Here is a 13420-nt window from a genome sequence, read left to right as displayed (position 1 = left end):
GCTCCTCTTTGTTACCGAGTCATGGGAAAGTCGAGGTGTTATTTATAGTAATCGCCTCGCACCTGCGCCTCCTAAATGCTTAATCCTTTCACTGTCGGATCATTTTTCTTTTTATCATCTGCTACTTTATAGGCGCTCATTTGTGTACAGTGACTCCTCCCCTACAGTTTTTTATTTGCTTTATTCTTTTTAGTAATAGCTGCTGATTACATAGAGCTCGGAAACTGTTAGTAGAAGTGAATAGATTGACAGTGAACACGTAACACACAGTGTGTGTGTGTGTGTGTGTGTGTGTGTAAAGACGGCTCCCTAATTAATGAAGCAGATTCCCTGCCTGTATTTCTAACAAAAGTGCCAAAAGAAATGTTTCACGATACACCGTATCGTGAAACATTTCTGCCCGCACCCCGACTACTTTCAAGAGGCTGTAGTTGAAATTACACAAGTTTTAAGAGTGTTTCTATGGTTCTAGTTACAGACTGGTAAGGTCTCTACAGCATCAACGGGAGAACCAGTCTTGAAAACCCGGGTAATTATTTCTGTGGCCTTTGAAAATAGTCTGGTGAGAGAGCAAAGCCTTTCAGAATACAGGCACATAACCTTGCTTCATGAAAAACAAGTGCATTCATGATACCTGAGACTGCCTTGCTACATTCCCCCAGTGACTGCAATGTATCTTTTTTTTTCTTTATCTCATAGCATTAGTCTGTCTGTCATTGATGAAAACACCCGCACTACATGTATTACGTTATTTCATTAGTCTCAAGTCGCTATTTCAAGTCTATATAAGCCTCAATAAATACGAGAGCTGTGGTGGTGGTCTGCTTCCCGTCTGCCAATCAGAGCGTTCTATTTTTCCGTTTTCTTTCGTATTCTTCGTAAAGCTCACGCATCCTTCATTTGTCGTTACTTCTTGCCTCACAGTGTATTGGTAAGTGTCTTTTACTGGTAATAATAACCGTGATTCTATTATTTTGTATCATTACAAGTAGTATTGCGAGAGTGGCTCCGTTCTTAGTGACAATTACCTCAGCACAGCCTTCACCAATCAGCGCCAAGTATTCAAGTCACGTGATACTCTCTCCTCGCCGTCTCCTCAGCCATTCGCCCTGCGCCCGCTGACGTGACGAGTCCCCGGTTGTGTTACGGCGGTGAAGCGGTGTTGCGTCTGTCCCTGGCGGGCATGTTGTGGTGGACTGCGGTGTGGAGGGAGAGGTGGATGTGAGTATGGCCTGGTGGTGGATAGGGAGGAGTGGATAGTGGAAGAGAGATGTGGAGAGTAGGATGGTGGAAGGGGGAGGTGGAGGTGGCTATGGCGGACGTGACTGGGTTGAGGTGGTGGTTGTGGTGGTGTTTGGTATGGTTGGAATGGTTGTAGAGGGTGTTGGTAGTGGTGGTGAACGTGACTGGCTTATGTTAAAGGTGGTTGTGGTTGTTGGGGATTGTGGTGGTTGTGTGACAGTGGTGGGTGCAGCGGACGCAACGGTGTTGTGGTTGTTGGGTGTGGTTGAGGATTGCCATGGTGGTGGTGGTGGTGGTGGAGGTGGTAGGTGGCGGTGGTCGTAGTCGGAGCGGGCTAAGTGGTGGTGGTGGTGGTGTAAAAAGGTGTTTATCGGACGGAGTGGAAGTGGTGGTGGTGGCGGTGATACGATTATCAGGGATGAGAGAGAGAGAGAGAGAGAGAGAGAGAGAGAGAGAGAGAGAGAGAGAGAGAGAGTGTGTGTGTGTGTGTGTGTGTGTGTGTACTCCTATAATCAGCAAATTGCAGTCACTCGTTCGCTGTTTCACCTCCCTGTTTCAGGCCTTCTCTCCCCTTCCCTTCCTCCTCGCTCCCTTCCTAGCCTGCCCGCCACCCTCTCCCCGCTTTTCCCTGCCTGTCCTCCCCTGCTCCTCGTGTCCCAGGTGAGTGTTGCCTTATTTGAGTCAATGTATAATGGTTTTTATTTGAGATTGAAGCTCCACACGTAATGAAAGGTAGTAATCTGTGGTTTTGTATACTATTATTGGACTATTTATGTAAACTTACAATAGAAAATTAATTCTATTAGGAAATGTGTGCATATTTAAACAATTTCATCTATATAATGACCTGTGTGATGTGACGTCAGTGAGAGAGAGAGAGAGAGAGAGAGAGAGAGAGAGAGAGAGAGAGAGAGAGAGAGAGAGAGAGAGAGAGAGATTGACAGCAAATGAACCAATATTTTAACTTTCCTGACTCTGATGATGAAAGTTATATGACTGAGGCTGCAGTTAAGTAAGCTGAGAAGCTGAGCAGATAAATATGAGTACACCACCTGTCTGTCTGTCCGTCTTTCAGTCAGTCAGTCAGTCAGTCGGTTGATGGAGGACTGGTGGGGAGACCACTCTGTGTCTGTCTGTCCGTCTTTCAATCAGTCAATCAGTCTGTTGATGGAGGAATGGTGGAGAGACCAGTATGTATCTGTCTGTTCGTCTTTCAATCACACAGTCAGTCAGTCAGTCTGTTGATGGATGACTGGTGGAGAGAGCAATCTGTGTCTGTCTGTCTACGTGATGCTTCCCTCCGCCGTTTCATTACGTAGACAAAATACATGAAAGGGAAATATTGGTTTTATGGACAGGTGTGGTGGTGGTGGTGGTGGTGGCGCCATTAGTAGTATTCAGGTGTCATACCTGTAACGTAATAAGGAATGAAGGCAGGATGTATGCGATGGCAGCTTGAAGGTAACAATTGGTGATGAAAGGTGGTGGTTGGTGGTGGTGGTGGTGGCAGGGGCTGTGAGGGCTGCCTGTTACCACCACCTTCACTATCCCAAGCGCACATCTCTGGCTGACCCTTCGCTCCCCCGTTCTTTCTCTGCCCTCAATTCATCCCCCCTCTCTCTCTCTCTCTCTCTCTCTCTCTCTCTCTCTCTCTCTGCAAACGAGTGCAGTTGTGTTTTGAGTCAGTTTTTCTAAAGTTTGTGAAGTGGTTGGCGTGGGTGGCAGGGGCGTGGAGGGCGTCACGCTGGTAGTGTAGAAAAGAAAGCGAGAGAAAAGTGATGCGTCACTGGTGTTTAATACCTGAGTGAAGTACTGGCGTCGTAAAGACCATTTCTGTTCATTGTGATTTCTGAGTTTAAGTAATGAGGCTTTGTAATGGGTCGTTTATCATTTATTTAATTTTTCACGTGGACAAAAATTGTGCTTACTTTATATATATATATATATATATATATATATATATATATATATATATATATATATATATATATATATATATATATATATATATATATATATATATATATATATATATATATAAAAGGAAACACAATTTTCCTCCACATCAAGTTGACATCAAAACTTGCTCCATTCATTCCATTGCCAAACTGAGACCATGTACCCTGACACATTAACAAAAAAAAAAAAAAATCAAAAATCAAAAATCACTTTACCTTCCTTTACTGAGAGAGAGAGAGAGAGAGAGAGAGAGAGAGAGAGAGAGAGAGAGAGAGAGAGAGAGAGAGAGAGAGAGAGAGAGAGAGAGAGAGAGAGAGAGAGAGAGTGATGGTGAGGGTGAGAGAGAGAGAGAGAGAGAGAGAGAGAGAGAGAGAGAGAGAGAGAGAGAGAGAGAGAGAGAGAGTGAGATAGTGATGGTGAGGGTGAGAGAGAGAGAGAGAGAGAGAGAGAGAGAGAGAGAGAGAGAGAGAGAGAGAGAGAGAGAGAGAGAGAGAGAGAGAGAGAGAATGGTGGCCAGAGTAAGACGAAGGAGAAAGCAAGTTAAACAAAACAAATGGAAAGTGAGAGAAAAGCAAGAAAATACAGATGAAAAGAAAATCTGCGGTAAAAATGCACCGCTGAAACAAAAACGAATAAGAAAGTGTAATGAAACGATGAGATAATTTTGTGTTTTTGTGAGCCCGCAATTATGCTGCACCCACCCTCTACCACTACTACTACTACTCCTACCACTGCAATTTATGAGCAGTAGGTGACAGAAACGAAGAAGCGCAAACACCTGGAGATAGGTGAGCTTGATAGGAAGTTACAAGTAGAATATGAAGCAAAACTCAAAGACTCACTGAGAGAACTTGAGAGGACTGTGAAGAACAACTCAAGAACATTACGCCCTAAGTGGACGACCTGTACGAGGCCAAGGTGAGAGTGAGAGTGAGAGGGGAGTAGGTAGGTGACGGATTTGAACTGGAGAAAGATTAGGGTGGAGAGAATTGAAGGTTGTAACTTCTAGGGACATTGGGAGGGAGTGAGAGAGTGAGAGGGGAGTGGGTAGGTGACGGTTTTGGACGTTAGAAAGACTACGGTGGAGAGAGTTATATAAAAAAAAAAATGGTGTTATATTAAGTAAAATCAGTCAATATTTAACACGTCAGGCGCCACACGCACCACCGCCGTTACATTTCAGACTATTCAGACTATTCAAAGTTGTCGTGTGTACCACTGGCCCAGCATTTATCACTTTTCTTCCCTTTTTTTTTTTTTTAACAATGAATTCCATTAAATAATAGGCAAAAATGAAACGCAAATCTTTTAAACAAATGTTGATTATTAATTATCATAATTTTTAATGAGGCAAATATGATAATGGTAAAATAATGAAAGAGTATCTTTTGTGAAGTGACATTGTAACTGGTCAAAATACAAAGGTGGAACTCTAAATGTTAATAATGAAACTTGTCTCAGTCACGGCTCAACATATAGATGTAGTATCCTTAACAACTGTCATCTATATATTCTTTTATTACAAAGCAAATCTGTGATTGCAAAACAACATAACATTTTTACCTACTCTTATTGAAATCATTACTATCATTTCTTGCACAAAGGAAAACTTTTCCTGTAACAAATGAAAGCCTGTGTCCTGTTTGCAGCTGCACAAAGAAAAGGCTTTATCCTTCAACATTCATATAAACAGCTTCTTCATTCCTTGTGTAGTGAAAACAGTGACTCAAGAAATGATTGCAGCAAATGTGTGAAAGTCACTATTGATGGAGAGAGTGCTTTCTTTCAAAACATGGGAGGCATACATGTACCTTCCCATCACACTGATCACATACACTCTTCACGTCTCCTACCTTCTCAAGCTGCACTTGCCCGTCCTTCATTCACACTAAAGATTTGACAGCGCCCTCTGCATCTTTTTCCCGCTCTTCTAGAGTGACCTTGCAATTCAACAAGAAAATGGTGTTTTCTTACCTCCCAGAGAGAGAGAGAGAGAGAGAGGGAGGGGGCTACAATAGCCCCCCTCCCTCCCTCCCTCTCTCTCTCTCTCTCGGTTTGTCTGTCGGTTTTTTTTTTTTCTATTTTGTTTAATCTACTACTACTACTACTACTACTACTACTACTACTACTAATACTACTACTACTACTACTACTCGTACTACTATTACTAATCGTACTACTACTACTACTAATCTAACTACTACTACTACTCGTACTACTACTACTACTACTTCTACTACTACTACTACAACAACTACTACTACTACTACTACTACTACTACTACTACTACTACTACTACTAACACATCCACCACCACCACCACCACCACCACCACCACTACTACTACTACTACTACTACTACTACTACTACTACTACTACTACTATCACCACCACCACCACCACCACCACCACCACTACTACTACTACTACCACCGACCACCACCACCACCACCACCACGAATACCACCACCACCACTACTACCACCGCCACAACCACCACTACTACCACCGCCTCCACTACTACCACCGACACTACCACCACCACCACCACCACCACTACTACTACCACCGTCACCACTACTACCACTGCCACCACCACCACTACTACCACTACCACTGCTACTACCACCATCACCACTACCACTACTACTACCACCACCACAACCAACACCACCAACACCACCACAACCACCGCCACCACCACCACCACCACCACCACCACCACCCCACCACCACCACCACTACTACTACCACTACCACTGCTACTACTACTACTACCACCACTACCACCAGTACTACTACTACTTTTACTGCTGCTACTACTACTACTACTACTACTACTACTACTACTACTACTACTACTAGTACTATTGCAGGTGACCCATAAACTACCTCTAACAATTGTGATGAAGAACCAGGAGTGGGTTGTAGGTGACGAGATTAACTACCCCAGGTCATCCCGGAAGTGGCGAGGTGACCCCATACATCTCCACAAGGTCGTGGAGGACGCCAGACATAGCCACGTGGTCGCCTACACTCAGCCATCCACCTCACCTACCCCAGACTGCTACCCGGACACCATCCAGCCACTAGAACCCAGATAAGCACTTCCGGGGTCCTTGGTTGTGGTTAGCTAGCTAGTTTGTTTAGGGGTCACTTGCTGTAGATAGGAACCCTCCTCGGTCTGCTGCATTTTTTGTTTTATTGTGGTGTAACGCTGTGCTCTATGTGAGAGTGATAGTGTTTATCTTTATTTTTTTTATTTATTTATTTTTTTATTTTTTTTTCCTGAAGACCAGTTCTGAGGTTATCTTGGAGGTTAACGGAGAAGAGTTCTTCACACCTGTGTTTGTTGTTTTATTTTATTTTTTTATTGGTCGCTTTTTTAGTTTTTGTTTAGATTGTTATTAATTTTATTTATTTGTATTGAAATATGTGAGTGTGAATGCAGCACAATATATAAAGGTGTGCATTCCAGAGTGAAAGGAAGGCGTGCCTATTTAATCACCAGATTTTGATTGATTGAAGCAAATGAAAACTTTGGTGTGAGTACCTTACAAAGACACTTGACAATACTAATGTCACCTCACCTCGTGGTTTCACCTTAACACCTACAAACATTGGCTGGACACAAGGTCATAGAAATAATTTATTCTCATTTATTCTCATCTTTACAAATTACAGTCTTTACACATCAAAGTAACTAATCACCTTTATCCATCCACTTGAGGGGGTTGAAGGATTGCTAATCCCATATTAAATTGCCTGTGTTCAACTCGTTTTCTCCTCCCTCATTTATTGACCAATTCATTTAAAAAAATATTTTGATCAGGAAGGTTGCAAGAAAAATGTCTGCTATCTTTTTTTTTTTTGTACGATAAGATTTTTTTTTCGATGAAAAAGTAAAAAAAAAACTGTGTCAAATATATACTTTCAAATATTTGTCAGAAATCAAAATCAGTTACAAACAAAAATGACGACAGCAGACTTTGTTCGCCTCTCACAGCTTGATAAGCCGCAATGGTCCATCTGTGTGTAACACCAATAACAACGGAGATCATTTTTATATGCCAAAATCCGCCATTTTAAGTTATGTCAAAGTTTAAGGGATGACTATAATACACCTATTGCAGCTAAGGACTTGAAATTCACATGATATATACATCACAATATGTTGAAAAATAGATATAGATTAATTTAGTTACTCCGATTGGTTTTGTACATAGGCCTAAAGTAATTCATGATTTCACCCTTAATTACCCGGGGGGGAGGGGGGAAGGCGGGTGAAAACAATTTTTGTTATATTTCGACTTTTTAGATCAAAACCAGTGTTTAACTGTTTGAAATAAATAAAATATTAATGCAAAAGATATCTAATGCAGACACATTGACTATTTCCTAGATTTACGGAAAAATATTTATCTTATTTTTCGTATATAAATTTGAAAAAAATAGTTAGACCTAAAATTACGTACTTTCTAATGTTGTACGCAGCAAAAGAACCGTAGATATTCATAGGAGACTGAGGAAGAACGGGTACGCAAGAAAGAAAAAAAAAAAAAAAGTCATGTCTCGCAGCGGGCGAAACCGTGAAATTTCATAACAGAAGACCTCATTACATAATGGGATATATATATATATATATATATATATATATATATATAATATATATATATATATATATATATATATATATATATATATATATATATAGATATATATATATATATATATATATATATATATATAGATAGATAGATAGATAGATATATATATATATATATTTTTTTATCAAAACGTTACATATATCAAAAAATGGTGAAAAAAAACTGTAGAAAATAAAAAAAAATTAAAAAAAATTCATATCCGGATCGTACAACGACACCCTTGATGCAAAACATGTTTGCGCGCCTGACGATGTTAAGACACACGACACACACTTCCCTTGAGAAAAGATGATAGCTTTCACGAGTGTCTTACTATTTCTTTGCAGAGCCCCTCTTCTTGATGACGACGCGTACACTGTCAGCTACACTTTGCAGTGTCTCACTTAAATTTTTCTCTATCTTTGTATCTCTCCATTTCAGATAAATTGTTATCTTTCCAAGGGTTGAGGAGAACATGGTCGTGGTTCAAGTGAAGCCACTACAGCCACTCCCTGACAAGCCTTCCACACCGGGTGAGTGTTGTTCAAGCATGTATTAGTATTGCTAATTCCTTATTTCCTAGAACATCTACCACTATATAATGGAAATGTCTTTCCAACACAAATAACGTCAAGGAAAAATAAACTCTACACTAACTAAGTGATGAAAAACGTAGCATCATCCGCTACACAAAACAATACAGCAGCGAAGTGACACTACCAGGACTTGAACCAACACCTGCCTGCCTCACAGACACCTGCCGTGGTGCCAGGGAGTGCCGAGGCCTGTGCTGCCACCACGCTGAGAGAAGGAGAAAGAGAAGAGCATCAGATGAGGAATGACCGTGGCAGGAAGGATGGTGTGTTAGGTGACTGGTTCAGACAGTGACAGTGGACCAAAGAAATGCTGGAGAAAGATTAGACCACAGGTGGTTCATGTTGTAGTTGTTCAAGATTTGGAAGAAAACATTTTTTTTTTTCTAGACAGTGGCAGCAGACACACAAGAGAGGATGGTGTGGTGGACAAGAGGATGCAGGGAGACAGCAGACAGAATGGAAGCTACAGATGAAAGAAGAGCAGGTCAAGCTATGGCAGCAGACAGATAGACAGACAGATTGGATAAGAAAGAAGTATTATTTAGTGAGGTAAGGAACTGTACAACCCTTCACAGTGCTGACTACTTGATAGCAGAGGTGGTTCATGTTGGTTCAGGATTTGGTTTGAAGTTGTTACGTGAAAAGAAAAGTCTGAGGAACGAGAGGTTGTATTGTCACTTGTCAACAAAGTGGCAGAGTATTGCTATAACATTTATAGCCAAAGCTATACCAGCTGCCTGAGTGTGTCATGTCCATTGTGTACTTACAGTCACCTTTGTCATGTCTACGCTAGTGGAGGAGAGGGAGGAACAAACCTTGAATCGTCCAGGGTTAGAGTTTTTAGCAAAGGTTTGAGCGAAGAGTTCAGCTTTAGAGATAGATGTGATAGCAGTGGTGCCATCTGGTTGAAATAAAGAAGGGAAAGGAGAAGCAAAGTTATTATAGATGTTTTTGGGTAAGTGCTAGAAGTCACGAGGGGGAGTTAGATCTTGAAACGTTTTGACACTTTCTGTTAATGAAGGAGTTTTTTTTTGGCTAATTGGAGAACAGACTTGGCATGGCAGAAATGTAAAGTGCATTAGATTCCGGTGATGGAAGAAGACTTAAGCACCTTTGGTGGGCCACCTCTCTATCATGTATATAGCACGAGAACAAGCTATGTTAAACCAAGTTTAACTTTGGAAGGTTTAGGTCGTAGAAAAAGAGTGAGGAAATGTACGCCTCCATGCCAGACACTATCACCTCTGTTATGCGCTCAGCACACAAAGACGGGTCTCTGACACGGAAGCAGTAGCCATTTTCCAAGGAAAATCAGCAAAATACCTCCATGTTCCCCCAACTAGTACAGGCAAAACGCCAGTGGCACCTTCCTTTAGGGGGATCCTGAGGAGGGATTGGAGCGATAGGACAAGATACAGATATGAGACTGTGATCGGAGGAGCCCAACGGAGAAGAAAGGGTGACAGCATAAGCAGAAGGATTAGAGGTCAGGAAAAGGTCAAGAATGTTGGGCCTATCTTCAAGACGGTCAGGAATACGAGTAAGGTGTTGCACCAATTGCTTTAGGTCGTGGAGAATAGCAAAGTCTAAGGCTAGTTCACCAGGATGGTCAGTGAAGGGAGAGGAAACCCAAAGTTGGTGGTGAACATTGAAGTCAGTCTCCAAGACTTAAGATCTCTGCAAAAGTTAAGAGAGTCAATGTGCTCCACTTTGGAAGTTAAGTAGTCAAAGAATTTTTCATAGTCAGAAGAGTTATTTGAGAGGTATACAGCACAGATAAATTTAGTTTGAGAGTGACTCTGTTGTCGTACCCAGGTGGTGGAAAACTCGGAAGATTCAAGAGAGTAGAAAGCAGGTTAAGTCATTGCGCACATGAACACAGCATCCAGCTTTGGATCGAAAATGAGGATAGAGAAAGTAGGACGGGAACAGAAAAGGGGGCTACTGTCAGTTGCCTCAGACATCTGAGTTTCAGTGACGAATGGATGATGAAGCTTAATAGAGGAGAGGCAGTGTTCTACAGATTGAACGCGAATGTTGCAGAAGTTTATGAAGAAAAACTGAGAGGGGGTATCGAGACATTTAGGGTCGTTACCAGAAGAGCAGTCTGACCCGGGGACAATTGTGGTCCGCTCACCAGATGGGGTCTCCGAGGCGGGTGTAGGAGTATGTGTGTAATAATTAGGTGCTGGTAGTTGTTTTGTGTGCAGGAAGAGAGATATCTCCATGACTATAACGTTTGGTACGATTGAAAACATCCTTTGATTTCCACAGATATGTACACACACTAGTAACAGTTTTCAACTGTAGCACCAGAAACAGTCTTCCTCACACGAACCGTTTCACTGCCGGGACTTGAAGGCTGATGAAGCAGTGCGGCGGAGGTCACGCCTCTCAGAGTGCTTATACTTGTTGTCAACACCGCCATAACTAATACAAACTCTTTAGTGCAGGTAGTTAAATAACTGCAATCATTGTTCCAGATTCCTAAATTCACAAAGTGCATAACTTATTCCAAGTTTTTTATTGCAGATAATTAAAGTTTTAGTGAAATAATTATTCCTATTCCTAATGTTGTGTGGTGCATTATCTCAGACAGGACCACTGGAAGCTGTCAGAGTGCTGTGGCACGTGGCAAGAACCAAGTGTTCAGGAGCACACACTGTCCCTTCACCAGTCAGCAGGTTACGAAAAACAATGCAGTATTTTGTTGAGTAATCAAAGTAATAAAATGTAAATGATAAAATGTCAGTACTGATATAGAGTGTCACACTCCACCATGGCAAAGACTGCCGGCTGAGTAATATTCAAGTTGTATTAGTGAGACTCTACTCAATGTTAATTATAAGGCAGATGTAAAAAAAAATAGTTAAAAATGTATCATAGTACAAGAAAATGACAGTTCAAAATGTAAACATATCTTTAACAAGTAGACTTGAATGGTCATTAAGCAGTACAGCAGACCCTTCCTACAGTAAATTCACTATTATTTGTAGACTGGCCTTATTTGTCTCTCATCATTTTACTTTTCTCATTATTCTGTCTTGTTTTCTCATTAATACTTGAGTGCCTTCATGTTATCTCTATTATTGTGACTGTTTCTCTCATTATGTTGCTGATGTTGTCTACTCTCATCATCTGACTGACTGCTCGCCTTCACAGATCTGGGCGGCTTGGAAGCCTCACTACAAACTGAAGACCCGTTCACTTGAAGGACACAGTTGGAGTCGGACACAAGATCCAAGAGGGAGTTATTTTTAAACGAGAGCTTCAGGCAGAAAAATTCGAGTGGATTTTCAACTCTAAAAATAACTTTTTTGGGGGGGATATTTTGAAGCTTCATTATCTTGAAAAATAACTCCAGATATTATGACTCTAGCTGGAAGTTGACCTGAGCAATGTAGGGTTTGCTGCAGTGAGATTACCAAGGCACGAGTGTCTGGGATTTTAAAGATGATGGATATGTGTCCTGTGTGCTGCTGTGCTGGGAGGAGAGGAGCAGCAGCAGTCGTGAAGCTCTGCTGCTGCTGTCACTGGTGCAGCTGTTCACTCCTGCAGCTACCTTCCCTCAACATACTGTGTCTTCCCTCACCTGCAATGAACAACTATGAACAATACTTCTCCTGCGATGAGGAACAGTGAATAACACCTCTCTCTCTCTCTCTCTCTCCTCTCTCTCTCTCTCTCTCTCTCTCTCTCTCTCTCTCTCTCTCTCTCTCTCTCTCTCTCTCTCTCTCTCTCTCTCTCTCTCTCTCTCTCTCTCTCTCTCTCTCTCTCTCTCTCTCTCTCTCTCATCTCTCTCTCTCTCTCTCCACAGTATGTCCCCCACAGTATGTTTACAAACCCACAGTGACTCTCCACAGCCCCTCACCAACAATTGTCTCCTTCACACACACACACACACACACACACACAAATGTTAGAATCTTGTAGTGTCTACAACAAGGAATGGAACCGAAATCGACAAGCCAAATTTTCTTCCAGCCTGCGTGAGTGTAGTGAGGCTCAATGTGTGTGTACAAGTGAAGAATATATATTAAATGCTTGACTCAAAAATATGAAGCTTACACAAAAATACAGGACACAACTTGAGTGTGGTGAGTCAAAGGTGAGTCAAAATGCTCAACCTTGAATTAACTTACAACAAAAACTAACTAAATAAAACACACTATAAAGAAATAATCTCATCAATTAACACTGAAAAAAAAATATATATACACCAACACAAAATAAATAAATAAATAAATAAATGAAGACTAAATAAAGCAAATTAATCTGAACGCTAACACACAAACCAACATAGTCGTATATTTTTTAACACTACGGTGAAGAAAGATAATGAAGCTTTAACATTGAGTGAAAGAGAGAGAGAGAAATTTGTGGTCTTCCTAAATCTCTCTCTCTCTCTCTCTCTCTCTCTCTCTCTCTTCCTCTCTCTCTCTCTCTCTCTCTCTCTCTCTCTCTCTCTCTCTCTCTCTCTCTCTCTCTCTTACACAAACAATAAAAAAAAAAAAAAAGTAAATAAACAAAATACAAGCAAATAAAAATAGCCGTCCACACCAATCCACATACACCAAGCCATCCCAATCCAGCCAATCACGAGCCAGCAGCAGACACACCGAGAGGATTGGGAGAAAGAGGAAAAAGAAAAAAAAAATGAAAATGAAAATAATGGATACCGGGAGAATAAGTAAAGAATAAGAAAAAAATGGCGAATCAAGAGAAAAATGAGAAAAATAAAGGAAAAAATACGAATAAAACCAAAAGGAAAAAATGAGGGAAGGGAAAAAATGGGGTGAGAAGGGGAACACTTAGGAAAATAAACCAAACAATAGGGCATTACATTGTGATTACGTATAGCAGGGATGGATTATGAGAGAGAGAGAGAGAGAGAGAGAGAGAGAGAGAGAGAGATCTGGTCAGGAATTTAATTTTGTGTTAGTGGTTTACGCCATCTCTCTCTCTCTCTCTCTCT

The 13420-nt window shown here is 41.2% G+C and overlaps 1 long non-coding RNA gene across 5 annotated transcripts; it reads left to right on the top strand.

The window, feature by feature from the left end:
* The first annotated feature begins 1024 nt into the window (after positions 1–1024).
* LOC135095179 (uncharacterized) lies at positions 1025–12143 on the top strand. Of its 5 annotated transcripts, XR_010264098.1 has the most exons (5): positions 1025–1221; positions 1802–1902; positions 8291–8994; positions 11041–11129; positions 11608–12143. It is a non-coding gene; the product is annotated as an uncharacterized LOC135095179 (long non-coding RNA). The 5 variants fall into 5 exon arrangements; XR_010264099.1 differs by lacking the exon at positions 1802–1902 and having other exon boundaries at positions 1029–1221; XR_010264095.1 differs by having other exon boundaries at positions 1032–1902.
* The last annotated feature ends 1277 nt before the right edge of the window (positions 12144–13420 follow it).

The sequence above is a fragment of the Scylla paramamosain genome, chromosome 48 (genome assembly GCF_035594125.1).
Source record: "Scylla paramamosain isolate STU-SP2022 chromosome 48, ASM3559412v1, whole genome shotgun sequence".
Lineage (NCBI taxonomy): Eukaryota > Metazoa > Arthropoda > Malacostraca > Decapoda > Portunidae > Scylla > Scylla paramamosain.
This window is presented reverse-complemented; position numbering and strand designations above follow the sequence as displayed.